The 19,040-nt window shown below is 45.5% G+C and overlaps 1 pseudogene; it reads right to left on the minus strand.

Annotated features, from left to right (window-relative positions):
* The window catches only part of LOC147724254 (uncharacterized), a 62,003-nt pseudogene extending 43,446 nt beyond the window's left edge, over positions 1-18,557 (minus strand).
* Positions 18,558-19,040: the final 483 nt, after the last annotated feature.

Below are 19,040 nucleotides of genomic sequence, written 5' to 3' on the forward strand. Positions count from 1 at the left end.
AAAAATGATTTTAATTATTAGTAAGTTATTTTGACCCCTACGCTATCCAACACTTTCCCTACTGTTGCACTCCCTGGAGTTGGAATAGTAATTTTATCCCCTACGCTATCCAACACTTTCTCTACTGTTGCACCCTCTGCAGTTGGAATACTAATTTTAACCCCTATGCTATCCAACACTTTCCCTACTGTTGCACCCTGTGGAGTTGGAATATCAATTTTTAACCCTACGCTATCCAACACTTTCCCTACTGTTGCAATCTCTGGAGTTGGAATGGTAATTTTAACCCCTACTCTATCCAACACTTTTCCTACTGTTGCACCCTCTGGAGTTGGAATAGTAAGTTTAACCCCTACGCTATCCAACACTTTCCCTACAGTTGCACCCTCTGGAGTTGGAATAGTAATTTTAACCCCTACGCTATTCAACACTTTTCCTACTGTTGCACCCTTTGGAGTTGGAATAGTAATTCTAACCCCTACCCCAGGGCTTCCCAAACTGTGCGCCGCGGCACCCCGGTGCGCCGCGATGAGAAACCCGGGGCGCCGCCACGCACCATTTGGGAAATAGGTTGCAGTGGGCTATGAATCACTGAGTAGCTGGAGGTGTTAATTCGCCTCCCCGCTGCCGCACCGGACGGAGGCTACTGAGGTGAGAGGTGCACATCCGGGTCACTGCTGCACTAGAGATGAAACGCATCTGTTAACCCCTGTGAGTGGCACCCACCCTCGGACCACAGCACCTGTCCGACGACGCTGCAGAGAGACATTTGGTCAATAGATGCGCGCGTGCAGTGGGCAGACAGGTACAAATGACCCTCATTAAACAAAGAGAAGGGCAGTGGGGGCGCGCTGGTAATCTTGTGATATGTTTACGTTCCCCACCAAGCTGCGATAACTGCCCAAAAACACCAGCCAGCTCCAATGGAATACATCGTTTAAAGCGAATAGTAACCGCATACTTTTAAGTCCTAGACTGTTTGACCGAAACCATTTTGTTATAAACCTTCCCCGAAATGGTTTCCCCGAATGGATAATTAGTAATCTTACAACTAATCCGCTCCGCTTTCTTTAGGGGGTGATTGCCTAATTTTCATAAAGGTCTGAGTCGTCCTTCGGTTCTGCTATACCAAACAAGAGACTTCCCACAGCTGGGACTTTAAACAGAGAGTATTTCTCCCATCAATGGTAATGTGCACACAGTCCTGGCACCCCCAACTTAACCCTTTGAGTCACACACAATGCCCTAGGCCAGTGTAAGCGAAGGTGTGTTGGCGAAATGTGAGAGCCAGAGGGATGGTCCATGAGCCTGATGCAGTGATCTTCAGGGACAGTGATGGGTTCTAACAGCTGGTAGTGGTGCTCTTCAGAGCTGGTTATGGACTCTAACAGCTGTAAGATGAGGTCTCAGAGACTCTGGGTGCTGGCAGGGTGGCGATGAGGGTCTGTGAAGGCTGGCTGTGGCAATGTAAGGGCCAGCTCTGAGTTTTACAATGTGTGATTTCAAAAGATCAGTAAGGCGGGTAGGGGTGAACGGGGATTCATAAAATTAAAGGGGGGCGCTGCGTGCAGGATGCAAGTTGCCAAAATGCCTGCTGGTCCGGAAGACAAAAAGAAAGTACACTTCACTTACTCTGCCAGCGCCGACCCCATTGATGGTACAGGTGTGACAATTGCACTGACACCACAGACAGTCCCGGCCAGTGCTGCGGCTGCAGTCTGGATCAGACACTGACTCCTGAGTCTCCGAACCGACTGGACTGCTGGCAGCAGCTGAGGCAGTAGTCATTATGCTCACCACCAGCACAGTCAATTCATTACGGCGGCCGCATTTTGAGAGCTGCAGCGGCAGGCCCTAAGCCTGCTAGCTGCGAAATTAGTGAAATTATGCCGCACAGCCACGCCCGCCCATGGTGCCTATGGTGATTGGGCACATTTAATCATATTTGGCTTGAATCTTGTATCATTTTTCACTTAACAAGTTTTATTAAACAACTGTTATCTTTTTATTTTGTTACAAATATGATTATAATACCTTCATTGAATCCCAATTAATTTAAGGAAGACAACAGGAAGTACTCCCGAAGTCGGACTTACATCCCGCGCACCGGTAAAAAATGGCGGGGAGCCACGGCCAACTGCCAGTTAGGTCAAGGGAGCCACGGGCCAAAAAAGTTTGGGAACCACTGCCCTACGCTATCCAACAATTTTCCTACTGTTGCACTCTCTGGAGTTGGAATAGTAATTTTAACCCCTACGCTAGCCAACACTTTCCCTACTGTTGCACCCTCTGGAGTTGGAATAGTAATTTTAACCCCTACGCTATCCAACACTTTCCCTACTGTTGCACCCTGTGGAGTTGGAATAGTAATTTTAACAGAAGAAAAACAGAAGGTTTCCTAATGGGGTGTTTTGACTGACAAAAGGGAAGGATTCATCCTTTTGTAAAAAAAACCTCACTCACCAACCTAGTGGTGACATGCTTCATCATCGGGGTCCACCCTGGTGGCCTAGCGTCACCAGGGTGTGCTTCAACACCTGAGGTACAGTGGAGAAGGTTGTGAATGTAAGTGCAAAAAAAGATTTTAAAAATTGTCCTGGTTTAACTTATAGAAAATATGAATTTTATTTTAAAGCAACTGGACAATATTAAAAAAGGGGGCGAGATACTGAGAGGGAAGTTACGGCCAGAGTATCTCTATATGTGTATTGGTGTATTGGTCAACATGTTTCTACCTTAAGTGGGAGTACCAGGTATTCATCAGGACCATGAACAAGGAGATGGACGGTATGTATCCCCTATTAGCAAAAATCGCTAATGGTGAAATGCTTGAGTAGCCGAGCAGCGGATGGTAGATGTAGGTAATTGGCCTCGCGTGTCACTACAGAACTAATATGTCTAACTGCATGACGAGACTACCCCCTGCCCGCCGAAGCAATTGACAGCACAATATAGGTCTGCTTTTTACTATACATGCTCAACCACTTTTGACCGAGCATTTCACCATTAGCGATTTTTGCTAATAGGTACATGAGGAGCTAGGATAGGGTGTGCCTTTTAGGGGGTACATACCGTCCATCTCCTTGTTCATGGTCCTAATGAATACCTGGTACTCCCACTTAAGGTAGAAACATGTTGACCAATACACCAATACACATATAGAGATACTCTGGCCGTAACTTCCCTTTCAGTTTCTCGCCCCCTTTTTTAATATTGTCCAGTTGCTTTAAAATAAAATTCATATTTTCTATAAGTTAAACTAGGACAATTTTTAACATCTTTTTTTGCATTTACATTCACAACCTGCTCCACTGTACCTAAGGTGTTGAAGCACACCCTGGTGACGCTAGGCCACCAGGGTGGACCCCGATGATGAAGCATGTCACCACTAGGTTGGTGAGTGAGGGTTTTTTTTACAAAAGGATGAATCCTTCACTTTTGTCAGTCAAAACACCCCAATAGGAAACCTTCTGTTGTTCTTCTGGTGGTACTCCTCTCTTTGTTTAATTCAGTCCTTGATCAGGGGATCAGGAGTACTTTCCGTTCATCTTGGGTGAACACCATCCCTTGCTCCCCCCTTTGTTTTCCAACATAGGAATTTTAACCCCTACGCTATCCAACACTTTTCCTACTGTTGCACCCTTTTGAGTTAAAATAGTAATTTTAACCCCTACGCTACCCAACACTTTTCCTACTGTTGCACCCTTTGGAGTTGGAATAGTAATTTTAACCCCTGCGCTATCCAACACTTTCCCTACTGTTGCACTCTCTGGAGTTGGAATAGTCATTTTAAACCTAACACTATCCAACACTTTCCCTACTGTTGCACTCTCTGGAGTTGGAACAGTAATGTTTACCCCTACGATACCTTTAGTTAATGTAGTGTATAATTTATTTTAAATTATTTTTTATAATTTGCTATATATAGTTTTTATATTTTTATTTATATTATTGTTGTATGTGTATGTATGTATTTATAATTCATAAAAGGTTATTTAACAATTTATAAGTTATTAGAGTAATTAAGTGTAAATATTATTAAGTATATATATTATATTTCATATGTGTATGTTGATCCTTTTACATATGTATTACTTATAATTTAAAAAATATTTTAAGTATGTTTTTTTTCAATTATATGTATTATTTATTTAATTTTACATTATTTTTAAACATAAAAAAACAATATTATTTTCGATATTTTTGTACTCACCTTAATGTAGATAGGACTTCGATATTCTAGACATCGATATTCCGCCTCCGATATTTTTGACGTCGATATTATTTACGTCAATTTTATGTCAGACATTCAAGCCATACACAGAGGAGAAGGTGATTAGGGTGATTCGGTCCATGCCCGGGGAAAAGGTGCCGGGGATGGACGGCCTTACCCCTGCCTTTTACAAGTAGTTTGCACCGCTTCTTGCCCCCATCTCCTCAATATGTATGACGACTCACTTGAGCGAGGCGCTCTCCCACCCTCCCTCAGCGAAGCACTTATTGTGACTATCCTTAAACCAGATAAGGACCCGCTATTGTGTGACTCTTATAGACCACTGTCATTGATCAACGTGGACAATAAAATCCTTGCTAAATTGCTGGCTGCGGGGCTGCTCCCACTACTTCCTACTATACTTAGGACTGACCAATGTGGATTTGTTTGGAAGAAGTACTACCCACAATCTCCGCACTCTTTTCGCGGTGATGCAGAAGGTGGATCCCTCCCTCCCTGCTGCTGCTGTTTTTCTGGACGCAACCAAAGCGTTTGATACGCTGGAGTGGCCTTATCTGTTATCGCTCCTTGCCCGCATTGGTATGAGCCCCGCCTTCCTTTAAAAGATAGCATTACTTTATGCCTCCCCTGCAGCTCGGTTACGGATCAACTATGTCATCTTCCCTCAAATAGCCGTGGCCCCTAGCACGAGACAGGGGTGTCTGCTCTTGCCCCTATTCTTCGCCATAGCCATGGAACCACTAGCGGCCAGACTGCAGCAGCATCACGCCCGACGGGGGCTTGACATCACACCCAGGATAATCCTCTAGTCAATGTATGCGGATGATGTTACCCTGTATGTCAACAACCCGGCAACCAATCTTGACCCCCCTCATATGTGAAATCACTAGATTTGGCGGCCTTTCAGGGGTCAATGCTAATTGGGGGAAATCTATGATCTTCCCTCCTACTGCTACTACGGTCATGTTTCAATTAGAATTCCCGCTTAAATGGGCGGACTCCCTAGTGAAGTGCCTCGGTATTTGGATTAGTAGAGACCATGAGGAACTGTGGAGGTACAATTACGGCAGCCTCATAGAGAACACTTCCCCTTTCCTTGGCTGGCTGGTTCGCCATTGCCAAAATGGTGATTCTGCCTAAATTCCTCTACGTCTTTGTGAATCTCCAGCTCCCCTTACCTCCGAGTTCAAGAGGAGACTCCGCTCAAATTTGATATCTCTTGCATGGGCAGGTGGGCAACTCGAGTGGCGTGGGAGACTCTTACGCTCCCGTTCGAACAGGGTAGTTTAGAAGAGCCTGACATGGAACGGTACCACTGCTGCGCACTGGCACAATGGAGATTCCACTGGGTGTACCAGACTCTTTGTATGGCGCATACTGCCCCTGAAAGTTACCTGGTGTAACCCAATCCTGTTACACATAGCGCAGAATCGACCGAGCCGGGAATCGACACGGTAGGCCGCACAGTCTGTGCCTGGCAGCAACTTCGCCGAAGGGCACATCTAGACACTTTATTTGCACTGTCGGTGCCTGCTCAAGCTCCGGTTGCACACGCTGGGGCACGCCTTCCCGGATGATATCTTCATTAAATTGGATGCCACACTGGGAGATTAACATACTGGCTTCCTTGCCAGATTGACTTATTTCCAACTGCGGGCAGCGCTTCAAGCGCCATACCCTACTTTTCACGTTTTGGATGCTTTTTTAACCAGCCCTTTGCCCTGCATGCTTATATCGCTTATATACTCCAGCATGCAGCACGAATCACCAATTAGAATTTCCCCCACCCCAACGTGAGTGGGAGGAAAGCCTGGGGGCCCCATTTGAGAAGGGAGTGTGAACATACTGCTGGGCTCAGTCAAGAGATTTGTCACCCAATTAGAGACTGAGGCTTATTCATTTCAAATTTCTCCATAGACTTTTTTATCCTGGTATGGATGTGCAGAGCAGGAATGAGCAGGGATGCGGCGCACCTGAGGCCTCGTTCATGCACCTGGCTTGGGAATTTGTGAATGTAACGGAATATTGAAGCTGTGTCTTTGATGGATTCGATGAAATGTTAGAATGCAGTCTGGTGTGCTCTCTGCTTACTGCTTTGATGGGTTATGTCAAAAACCTCCCAGCGAAGGTAAGGAGTTTGGCCCCGATGTTGCTGCTATTAGCCAAGAGGCGTGTGGCTATCTGTTGGGGCCATAGGTGCAGACCGCGTAGGGATGAATGGCTTAGGGATGCTGCTTTCTGCCATCACCAACTATCAGAGTTCTGGGAACTCATGCCGGTACAGGCCCGTCCCCACAACATTTTGGAACCACTACAAAGTTTTTTGCAAGCTCACTCGCGCATGCACCCCAGAAGTGGAGGGATGAGCAGGTGTGCTGACATGCGCACTGCCAGCGGGCGGCCGGCTCACGCGCCGGCGCAAACACATCTCCAACCCAACCAGAGAACTACCCTTCCCTTCCCCCTCTCGCTCCTCTTCTTCTTTCTTCTCCTCCTGTTGCATTCCATTTGAGATCCCTTTCTCTACTATATATCTACTCCTTTTCTTTCATGGCTAGCCTGCACCTGCTGGCACCCAGACTGTTCCTCCCCTCTTCTTCTTTCTCCTCCTGCTGTTGCATTCCATTTGAGATCCCTTTCTCCACTATATATCTACTCCTTTTCTTTCGTGGCTAGCCTGCGCCTGCTGGCACCCGGACTGTTACACAGACTGGCAAGCTCATATATTATCATGGACCTACAACTGCATTGAGGACTTGCTATTCTTGCCTGGAGTATGATTACTGTGTAGCTGTATGTATGCATGTACAAACTTGCGCATTTATGTCTCTCCTATGTCCACCCTTTCGGGGCAGTGGGCTGCAGCCTGTATCTGTTAAAAATCTATAAATAACGTTTTTTTAAAAAAAACATCTGGAGAAAGCAGTGGGGACTCAACTTTCGGGCGGTCGGGCCTGTGAAGCGCCACTGCTGCACATGAGGCCCCCAGGAACACACAAGGCTTAGTAAAGAAAGTAGATGAGCAGGCATGAAAATTACATGGGTGACTGCTAAGTGGGTGCTGGGGCCGGAGCCACAGGCCTGAAAAACCTGAGGAGCTGAGCTAACTCCCACAGTACACGGAGTCCATGGAGATTTGTCAGGGCCCAGTGGCTAGAGAGGGTCGACCGGGAGAGAAATGTGTTGATCTCTGTGAGATTGGGCTCGGAGCTGCCCTACATCCTGCTGACCACATCCCTAGTGTGAACGTGGTTGCTTGGAGATCAAAAAATGGAGGTAGGAGCTCCTTTGGTGTGTCTCTGGGGCTGGCACAAATTAGTAATTCCCTGTGAATGCTGGTGGGGAGGACTGGATATTTTGTCACCCCCCTGAGGGGTAGGGGCCTGAGCTATGTCAAGCAGATCATATGGTTGCTGTGGCACACCACCTCTGTACAGGTATCGGGGAGACTCTTTTTTTAGGGTGCAACACGATGGGAAAAGATAGGTCGCCGAGGGCAGTGGCCACTAACACTATCACCTAATACACAACCCCAAAACAGCCTACCTAGTGTGTGGTTCAACAAGAAGGGGTAGGGTCTGCTGCTGCTTCCCAGGAGCTCAAAAGGGAACCCTCCCGAGCAGATCTACTAGCAGCCATACATGAGTCATGTACTGCTCTGGAGCTTAAGACTGAGACAGTATCCGTTGATGTTCTAAGCAAAGTAGCAGAAAAAGTGACCATGGCAGGAGGCAATACTGAAAAGTTCCAGGGGGAGGTAGCGGCTCTTGAGCTGCAAATGGCCAGAATGACTACCTTTATGGGTGACCTGGAGGATAAGGTGGAGGATGCAGAGGGCCGCTGCTGCTGCTGCAACATTCATATCCTGGGTTTCCTGGACCAAGTGGAGGGGACATTGATAGAAGGTTCCCTGGAGCACTTGGGTCCAGCAGCAGTTGAAGACCCGGGGTCTCTCAGACATTTTTGTGATAGGACAAATGCATTGCACACTTGTGCCTCTGCCACCTCTGGAAGCACCTCCTTGGGCTTTTATAGAAAAAATCTTGAACTACAGGGATAGGGACTGCATCCTCCAAAGTGCAGGAGCAGTGAAAATCATTCTTGGAGGTAAGGCAGAAGCTGAGTAACATTAATCTTAAATACATGTTGTTTTATCCCTCCAAACTTAAGGGCCTGACTAACGGGAAAGCACACTGTTTTGAGTATGCCAAAGACGTTTGGGACTGGTTGAAGAAGTGGGAAAAAGTCCCTGCCGGAAACTTGGGGACCAGGGGTTGCCCTAGGACCAGGGGGTTGCCCTAGGACCCAACTGGAGCAGGGAGCATGGAGGGGTCACTTTAGGAGGGACATATCCAGGGGATGTGCAGAGAGTTACAATCCAGGAAGATCGTACAATGCAAGTGGATGAGTTGTGCCTTTGCAGCTGACAGAGACAGTCCAAAATACACCCCACCCGAGTTCCTGGTATCAGACACTCAGCCTGCCCACGCCAACTTAATCCCTGACATGAAACTTATGGCTGAGTAATGTTACATGTCCGCCTCCCTGGTAGCTCTTGCACGGCACTGCGGAGTAGAGGGCGAAGTCAAGGGGAGGAGATTGGTGGGGATCTGAGCCCCAGGCCCTGATGGAGGAGTTGCCGAAACAATGGAGCATCATCGGGAAATAGCATAGGTTGGACGCATACGCACGTACCCAATATAGGCAGCGCATGCACAGAGAGGGGACAAATCGGGCAGGCTCTTGGCCTGGCTGCTGGATAGGGAAATAAATGTTCCTCCAGTACTCCATCTGAAGGATGAGGCGGACATGCTGGTGACAGTGAGGGAGGTGGTAGTGGCAGTGTTTCAGCGATGCCTGGATAGGATGTACTGTGAGTCAGATTGGGTACAGGCCTATCTGGAACCCAATGAGGCACTGAACTCGGGCGGCATATGTAAGTAATAGACTCTGACCACGAGTCTCTAATAATTTTGGTCTTGGTGGCGACAGATCAATTACGTAGAGATCGGGGATTTACGAAAGGGTGCGGTTTTCTTTTACAGACCACCGAAAGAAAAACCCTTCGTCTGCCGACTCATGGGGCATGAAACTTGTGTCTAATGAGTATGTATTAACATCTTTACTTTGGCCAGGGATAGATTTACGCAGAAACACAGATGTACATATATATTTTTTAACTGAGAGTGTATTCGGTCTCCTCGGACCCTTCCCTTTTTAAAGATGCCACCTGTTTGCATTGAGTGACGTGTGTGTGTATTTGGAGTTGACATAGCCTTCATATCAATGAAGCTAACGACCTGAAGAATCAGGGGAGTGACATCATTCCATCCCCTCACATATGAAGCCTATAGTGCGTGCTTCCTATGTGTAATTTTGCCAACAAATAGTTTTTTCTGGATCCTAAATGATGTACATAAGTATCCTAAACACGCAGTGATTTATTGTGCTTTGTTTCTTTTTCCACTTTCTTTTACAGAGACCGCAATTGGTCAATATTTTTGACTAAATTATGAGAAAACTATTAAGTTCTCAACGGGGCCAGCTCATGCCCCACAGTCCAAACTAGCAGCCTATTTTTGTCGCCAGTTTGTAGGACAATAGGCTTACAAATTTACAACCGAGCATTTTCCAGTAGGGACCATTAGAAGGTCCTGATGAGTAGGCAGTAGGGGACTGCCTATGAAACATGTTGACCAGGTAGCTAGCTAATTGCTTTCCACAAAGCCATCTCTCGGATCGACTACGCTAACGCTTTGTATGTAGGAATCCCTCAATATCAGATCAAACGATTGCAGTTGATACAAAACCAGGCAGCTCGCCTAATTTATCATCAACCCAAACATCATCACGTCCACCCTCTGCTCAAAACCCTTCATTGGCTTCCTGTATCAGAGCGCTGCAAGTTCAAACTTGGCTGTCTTACTCATAAATCTTTGGCCAGCATCGGCCCTTCCTTCATCTCTTCCCTCCTACATCGCTATGTCCCCTCCAGGCACCTCCGATCCTCTGACCAAGCACTCCTCCAGGCACCCAGATATAGGCGCAAAAAACATGGAGGTCTCAGATTTTCTTTTCTGGCCCCCTCATTTTGGAGCTCTCTCCCATTGGAACTTAGACTCTCTCGCTCCCATCTTCAATTTAGGTCTCTCCTTAATACCCACCTCTTCCGCAGTGCCTATTCATAGGCTTTTCTCACCCCCCCTCTGCCTCCCACCGAATATAGTGAACAGCGCCAAGAAACTGTCCGGTGTATGCTGCGCTTTATAAGTAATTTTTACATTACATTTACATTACAAAACCCCCTTCTTAATATTCCCAGCCAGAGAAGTGAATAAATATTTTTTTTCTACTAGCCAGGGAATTTTTAAATCTTTTTATTATTTATTTTTTTCACTTTCACTAGTTAGGTCCCTACACTTCACTGACACTTTTGCACCAACACATAGCCTTTGTCACTAATATCTAGTGCTCCCGCGTAGTCCGCTGGTCGCAGCACGCCCCGCCCCGTAGAGGGACGGGAAGACCCCATCATGAAGCATGACACTATTGGATTTTTTTAGTGTGTGAGGGGTATTTTAAAAAGCACATAAATGCTCTCATCTTTCCACTGTATAAGAGAGAGTTTTCCCCACTGAAATAAATAAAAATAAAAATAAAAACAAAAACCACTACACGTTGATAGAATCTCTTTGTTTATACAAGATTTTTTAGGAGGGTGATTCTATCACTGCCTCTATACTTCCTCTTTTGTTTTGGACCCATAGAGGTCACCAGGGTGGGATAAATAATAGCAGAGGCGCTAGAGGCAGGCATTACACTGGAAGAGCTCAGGGCAGCTCTACAGATGCTGCCATACGTAAAGGAAACCGGGTTGGGGGATGGCTTCCGCATTGAATTCCATCAAAAGTTTCCAGCGGCGCTGAGGCAGAAATTGTGCAAGGTGTTCTTGGGGGCTAGGGAGCTATAGCAGCTTCCACCCAGCATGAGGAAAGGACTCTTCTGTATGATACCCAAGCCAGGTGGAGCTGGCTTGGATCCAACAGCATAATGTCCCATGATGATGATCAATTTTGATGTTAAGATCGTATATAAACTATTGGGCAACCAATTACATCCTGTGATGTGTGGTTTGGTTCACCCTGATCAGTGTGGCTTCCTGCCGGGCCTCAGCATGAACTTGAATTTGAGGAAGTTGACGCACGTTCTGCATGAGGTGGAAGGCGCCGTTGAAGAAATGGCGTTGGATTCCATTGATATGCAAAAGGCATTCGATACAGTGGATTGGGTGCACCTCTTGGGAGTCATGAAGGCTATGGGTTTCGGGCCATGCTTCTGAGCCTGGATACAACTGCTTTATACTGATCCAGGTGCAAGGGGTCAGTGGGGCATTGAGTGGAGATCTAGACAGGGACCCCGTGGTCACCCCCACTATTTGCCTTGGCGATGGAGCCATTGCCCATTCTGGTCAAGTGGGTCATGCATAATTGGGGACTTGAGCTAGGGCGGAGTCTGCATGTGATCTTCCTTTATGCTCACGATGCACTGATTTATCTGCCAGCCCGGGATATTCCTTACCTATATTGTTGCGGCTTTTGGAGAACTTTGGTGAGGTATCTGGTCTGAGACTTAATTTTGCAAAGTCACTGCTGTTCCCGTTGGCGGCCCTGGTGGGAGTCCCTTCGGAGCAGCTCCCGGACTTGGGGTTGCATTGGCAACTGGGCTGGTTCTGATATCTTGGAGTGATAGTGGCACACATGAATGAAGAAAAATTACAGCATTATGTTGAGAGCATATTTGCTTCCCTGCAGGGATTGGTGCGGTTCTGGAACACTCCGCCGTCGTCACTCATGGTTAGAATTGCTGTGGCTAAGATGGTGCTACTGCCAGAGTGTTTTTACACCATTCAGAACCCACTGGACCCTCTGCGGGCTGAATGAAGTGAACACCCTTCTCACTTCATTCCTATGGCCAGGGAAGAGGAGTAGGGTGGCTAAAACAATGTTAATGTGTTAATGAGGAGACATCTGGATGCGGGGCTTGGAGCCCCAAATCTGGAATTTTATTATTTAGTCTCATCTGTAGCACGCAGCCCAGTGGCTGGTTGAGCTGGATAATTGGTAGAAGGAGCTTATGGCAGGTATGGTGGAGGACGGTTGGCTCCCGGAGATGCTGATGGTGGGCATGGGTGTACCAAGTGGAGCTCCCTACATTGGGCATTAGACCGCCGCATTTTGGCAGAGGGTGGTTATGGTACTGATTAAGAGGGCTCCATTACACAGGGAGGCCCCGCTCTGGGTGCTTTCCCCATTTCGTCAGGTGGAGAGGGCCATGTCGTTTAAGGCATGGCATGACAAAGGCTGCAGGTTGGGGGGATTTGTATTCCAATTAAACTTTCATTCCCTTTGAGGATGCACAACAGCAATTTGGCCGTCTACAGGGCAGTTTTTGCAGTATGCAGGCGTGGTTGAGATAGATACACAAATTTGTGTTTTCTTCCCAGCCACGCCACCAGACTAGGCAGTTTTGTGAGCGCTGCTGACAACAGGCTCGAGCACCACCTGGTCTCCCAAATTTATAAAGCGCTTCTAGCTGACGGCATACATGGGCAACTTTTGGTAAGGCAGGCTTGAGAGGTGGACCTGTGTACCCCACTGTCGGATGAGGAGTGGGCTAGGATCACTGTATTGTTGAAATCAGTGTCTCTTCTTGCATATAAACAATCTTAAATGCCAATTTGTAACTTGTAATTTCTAACTTATATGTGTGCTGCTATGTGCAGCACAAGTAAAAGTTGCAACTCATCATTTTTAAAATGATTAATTATGTGCAGGAAACACCTTACTGTACATAAACAATCATGCATGGTGCTTGGCTGTTTATATGTGTGCTGCATTGAGCAGCACACATAAAAGCAACAAAAACTAGGAGAAATAAAGCATTTCCCTGGTCTTTATTTTGGTACTGCCTCCTATTTACGCCACCCTTGTAAATTTTGGTCAGCGTCAAAATCAATCGGTGTTGCGGTGAAACACCCTCCGCAACACCCATTGCCCACCCCTTTCACGCTAAGTATAATGCAAAATACATTAAAATGTTGGCATAACTAATAAATCATAAAGTTAAACATACAAAATAGACTACAAAAAGTCACTTCTCTCAAATATCAATATGAAATACTCAAAGGAAACATATAACACAAATACAAACATTATATAGATATTTTAAAACTTAATATCAAAAACATATCTAAAAATACTAAAAGAAATACAAAAAATGTAAAACATTTGAATAATAAAATATATAAAAAATAATTAATACAAGTATATGTGAAATACTACCAAAATACATTTTAATAAAAATACAAGTTAAATACAATTTAAAAATAAATACATAATTACAATGCTAACTCCAATTTAACATTTTTTTAAAAATACACTATTATAACAATATGCAAACAAAATGTGTAAAAGCACATATATAAAGGAAAATAAAATGTACTATGTGCACTCTAACCTAAGCAAATGGGGAATGTATTTCACTATGGATGGGGGTCTGATGTACTATTCTCACTCCAATGTAGACAAAAGTAGGGAAAGTCTTTAATTTTGGAGGGATCGGATTAACTATACCAAGTCCAACCCAAGCAACACTAGAGAATGTGTTGGACTTTGAAGGGGTCAGATTTACTCTTCCCACTCTAGCATAAGCAAAAGGGAAAGTGTTGGATATTAGAGGGGTCAGCTTAGCTAGTCTCATTTTCCACTCAAACGTAAGCATCAGCAGTGAAAGTTTTTGACTCTGGAAGGGCCAGATTTGCTGTTCCAACTCCAATGTAAACAAAAGTAGGGAACATGTTGGACTTTAAAGAAGTCAAATTTAGTGTTCCCACACCAAACAAAGCAACAGTAGGCAATTGTAAGGAAAGAATAGGACTTTGGAGCAGTCAAATTTACTATTCTCACTACAACATAATCAACAGCAGAAAATGTGTTGGAATTTGGAGAGGTTATAAAGAAAGGTTTGGACTTTGGGGAGTCAGATTTATTATTCCGACTCCAATCTGGGTAGAAGCGAAGAACATATTGTACGTTGGATCGATCAGATTTACTATTCCCACTCCAAACTGAGCAACATTGGTGGAACAAAGCTACTCTAAAGTTCTGTAAATCTGTCTTCTCATTATCACTTAAGGCTTCATACAGAGTATAAAAGTACCTGGTGAACGTCTATGCATTTGGCACATTCCCCTTGATCAGAGCCCTCTTTCCATCTTGTATGGAACTCACTTGTTAAGACTTGTCCTATTGGCAAAGCCATGAACTCAGTTTTTCTGCCTTGTTTCCTATTTCCTTTTTCATTTAGTCCCTTTTGGATGGTGAAATATTGGGTTAGTGCAGCATCCTCATCCAATGCCTGGCATTCTATGGTTTTCACTTGCAGACTGTGAAGTATTGCAGGGATTTTATTTAAGAATGTGCCTTTTCTAAAAACAGGATTTCCCTCTTAGTCACTGTAGCCTAACTCTACTTTTCCTTCCTCTTAGTAGTGACCATGGAGATCATGCAGCCTCTAATGACTCCCTTGTGTTCTTCCCACAACACTGCCTCTGAGTCGACTGACCCCATGTTTTTCTGAAGCAAGTTGTCCATAGCTCCTTAGAGCCTATAGGTCACTGTTTTATCCTTCAAGTCCCATGAATCTAATTTGTGCCCTAAAGCTGTACTTCGGTGCCTCAAATAAAATTTCTCACAGACGAAGGAGTAGTCAACGGCACCTCATGCCAAAAATCCAAGTTCATTGAATCTATGTGTTCTGGGCTGTGAAAGAAGCAGATAAACAATTTAAGAAAATGATATATGAGTCCCAGAGTAGTAAGTTTATCTTCTGCCAGTGAGATGTGCCTCACTCCAAAAAAATCACAAAGCCCAAATGTCAATACAAATGTACTCACTCATGTCCCCTTTGAGTGCTTCCCCTCTCTTCCCAGTTCTGGCTTTGCTATTATCAGTTATTAACTTCAAGTCTCCCCCCACTCCAATAATTGTGGCTCCACTCTCTCCAGGAGTTGCAGCAACATGGTGTCAATATGCTCAAGGGTAGGTATGTGCATCAGGAGCAAATGCGCAAACATCAATGTAATACGTTGCCCACTCCAAACTCATGTTACCAATACATAGCAGCCTTGATTGTCAGCCATTGTCCATACCAGGATGGAAGACCTGATCTGTTCACCAGGATAGCCACTCCCCTTGATCCAGCAGTATACCCCATTTGTAACACAAACTTATTGTGTTCCTTCCTCAATAATATAAAATTGCAACCCTTCAGGCGGGTCTTCTGTAGGAGGGCCACGTCCATTTTATGCCTCAATATAATGCCAAAGAGGAGCACACACGTTATCTTGTCAGCTCCACATTCCATGAATCTATCACAAGAGTCTCTAACCTGTTCTCACCTCAAATCATCCGATGCAAGTCTAAATCTGCCCTCGTCCCTAAACCATCCGAAGTAAGATTCACACTCCAGCCCCAGCGACTTGCAGCCTCACCTGAACAGGTGGCAGCCAAATAACCAACTTAAGAACTTTCCAATAAATCTCACACCTACACCCTTCTCTGCCAAGTTGTGGGTTTAAAACTGCCCTCTTTCCCAATTCAAGGTGTGCCCGTCACCAAACTAGTCCATAGCACTATGGAGAACACCTCTACTACAGATGTTGCTAAATGGGGTGAGCAGAGGAAAAGGCCTCTCACCCCTGAAAACCTAGTTTAGTTTAAAGTTTAGTTTAAAGGGGTTTATAAAGCGCATGGTGACGCCTCCCGGCGTGTCCCCGCGCTGTGGAGAAGAGCAAGCAAGAGTAGAGAGGGGGAAGCCATTATGAAGTGAAAAGAAAGGTTTTTAACATCTTTCTAAAAGAAGCCTCTTTAGTCTCTAGCCTAATGTTCGAAGGAAGGAGATTCCAGTGCTTGGCTGCCAGGGTGCGGAAGGACCTGCCTCCCATTCTAGCTTTTCTGGGGCAAGATGTTCTGAGCAGGCCCATTCCTTTCGATCTTAAGGATCTGTTCGGTTCGTACAGGGATGCCAAATCTGACATATACGCCGGCGCTTTTTGGTGGATTATCCTGTGGCACCAGAGTAGAGCTTTAAAAACAATCCTCTTGCTGATAGGTAGCCAATGGAGGGCTGCCAAAGAAGGGCTCGAAGGAGCTCTGCGAGGCAGCCTCAACACCAGACGTGCTGCAGAATTTTGTAACACCTGTAGTCTCTTGATGTTTTTGGCAGAAGTGCCCAGAAGCAACACATTCCCGTAATCGATCCGGGATGTAATTAGAGCCTGTGTCATGGTCCGTCTAGAATCCAGAGGCAGCAGGTCAAGGGTCCGATTGAGCGTTTTCATTGCTCCAAAACATTTGCCTACTGTTTTCCTGACGTGGCTGTCAAAGGATAGCTTGTTGTCTACCCAGACACCTAGATTTTTTGCTTCCCGATTGGGAGTAGGCAAGGGACCCAGGCAGTTGGGCCACCATTCTTTTGTCCATTTTGTCTCATTGCCCCCGATTATAAGAATCTCTGTTTTAGTGCCATTTAATTTTAGGCAATGCTCTGTCATCCAGGTGGCCAGCTTACTCATGCAAGCATTGAAGTTGTCTGCTTCCATTGAGGGGGCTTGTGACAGAGATATTAGAAGTTGCGTGTCGTCGGCGTAAGAGACAAGCTCTACGCCGAACGATTGTACAACATCTGCCAAGGGAGCCATGTATAAATTGAACAGGGTGGGACTCAGGGCAGAGCCCTGAGGCACCCCCTATTCCAGCAGCACGCTGTCTGAGAGAAACGACCCTCTCTGGACCTGAAAGCTCCTGTTGGTCAAAAAGGCTTTCAGCCATCCCAGTGCCTTATTGGTGACTCCCGCTTTGTTTAGACACTGTAGCAAGATGGAATGCGCTACAGTGTGAAACGCGGCACTGAGGTCCAGCATGATGAGAGCCATTGTCTTACCCTCGTCCGCTCCTTCCCGTAGGGTTTCAATAGCCCTCAGGAGTGCTGTCTCTGTTGAGAAATTAGATCTAAACCCCGATTGGGATTTATGAAAAATATTATGGGCTTCTAAATGGTCCATGAGTTGGGCATTAACAATTTTCTCAGCTAGCTTTGCAAGGTAAGGCAATAGAGATATTGGACGTAGGTTATCCAGGATGTCTTGACTTATATTCGGCTTTTTTTTTATCGGTAGTACAACAGCCTGTTTCCATTCCATAGGCAGGCTAGCCGTGGATAAGGAGACTTGAAGCAGATGTCTAAAATGAGGTTCTAGTGCCGGAAAGGCTTCCGCTAGAATTTTAGGAGGCGCAGGGTCACGGGGAGATCCTGATTTGATTATTTTGCACATTTTGGCCAGTGCTTCATAGGGAGGAACTTCGAAGGAGCCTAGGCACTCCGGAGTGCTTACGAGATTGACATTTTCAACAAAATCGGTTGCCGACTTTATATTATTGGAAAAACTAGCATAGATGTTAGTAATCTTTCCTAAAAAGTATTGGGCAATTTTGTTACAGGTTTCAGCAGAATCGTTTTGGGAGGAGGAGTTTGCATCCACTATGGAGATTTCTTTATAAATTTGGAAAAGTTCCTTAGAGGAGTTATCTGCTTCCATAATGCGAGTATGGTAATGAGCTGCCTTAGACAGACGTATGGTTTTATTGTATTCTCTTTGCGCTTTCTTGTACTGGGCTTTAATATCAGGGCAGAATTTTTGGCGCCATGCTCTTTCAAGCTTTTTACAAGCTGTCTTCATGGTTTGAAGTTCTTGACTGAACCAGGGAGCAGCTTTTTTAGTTCTCCTGTCTTTGGTCGTGGTGCGAATTGGGGCAGTGATGTCAAGGGCCTTAGTAACAACATTATGGATATGTTTATTGGCTGTCTCGCAATCATTCCCTCTAGGAAGTCCTACATCCTGGACAATTTTAGTAAACGATTCTAATGAAAAACTCTTCCATTTTCTGCGTTTATATCTTATGGACTGATGACGGTAATGTTCAGTTCTGTCTACTTGAATAGTGATGGGGATGATATAATGATCCGACCAAGGTATAGGTTGAGGAGCAGAAGTTTGAACTCCCTGCCAGTTGCCAAAAACGGGGTCAAGTAAGTGCCCTAATTGATGTGACGGTTCATTGTTTTTTAATTCCAGCTGTATCGAGAGTAGCTCAGCAAGAATATCACTAGCGTCAGTGTCTGCGGGGTCTTCAAAGTGGGCATTAAGATCCCCTAGCACTAGTAAACGAGATTTCCTTAATGCAAGGTGGGTTATAGCTTCCATAAGGGTGGAAGTAAAGTCGTGTAACCTGCCAGGTGGTCGATATATCAGACTCCTGAATCTACACCATGGTCTCAAGCAATAGATTAATCCATATCTCAATGTGGTGTTGCATATTTATCAAGATGCAGCCTAACACTCCTTAAAAGGACCGCCTGAGGATGAAAAGTAAGAAAATAATGCAACATTAAATGTACAGTCCATCAGTGAGGGTGAGTGAAGGGCAAAAATATGAGCCACAGCCTCAGTCTTAAACCACATCATCAAGGGCATCTACCTCCTTAGTCTGGTCATCGCCATCAGTGGCCTGCTCTAAAATATTAGGGGACATCACAGCATAGGCAGTCATCTGTGTTCTGCATTCTGTCCATCAACTGTGTTTTTTGCAATTTTCACCCCGAGTGGGCTGGGTATGCTCAGACATGAGTCCCAGGCTCTCCACATCACTGGAGTCAAGCTATCCAGGCTGAAGAAGGCTGATAGCCA

This window comes from Lissotriton vulgaris, chromosome 4_1, assembly GCF_964263255.1.
Source record: "Lissotriton vulgaris chromosome 4_1, aLisVul1.2, whole genome shotgun sequence".
In the NCBI taxonomy this organism is placed as follows: Eukaryota; Metazoa; Chordata; class Amphibia; order Caudata; family Salamandridae; genus Lissotriton; species Lissotriton vulgaris.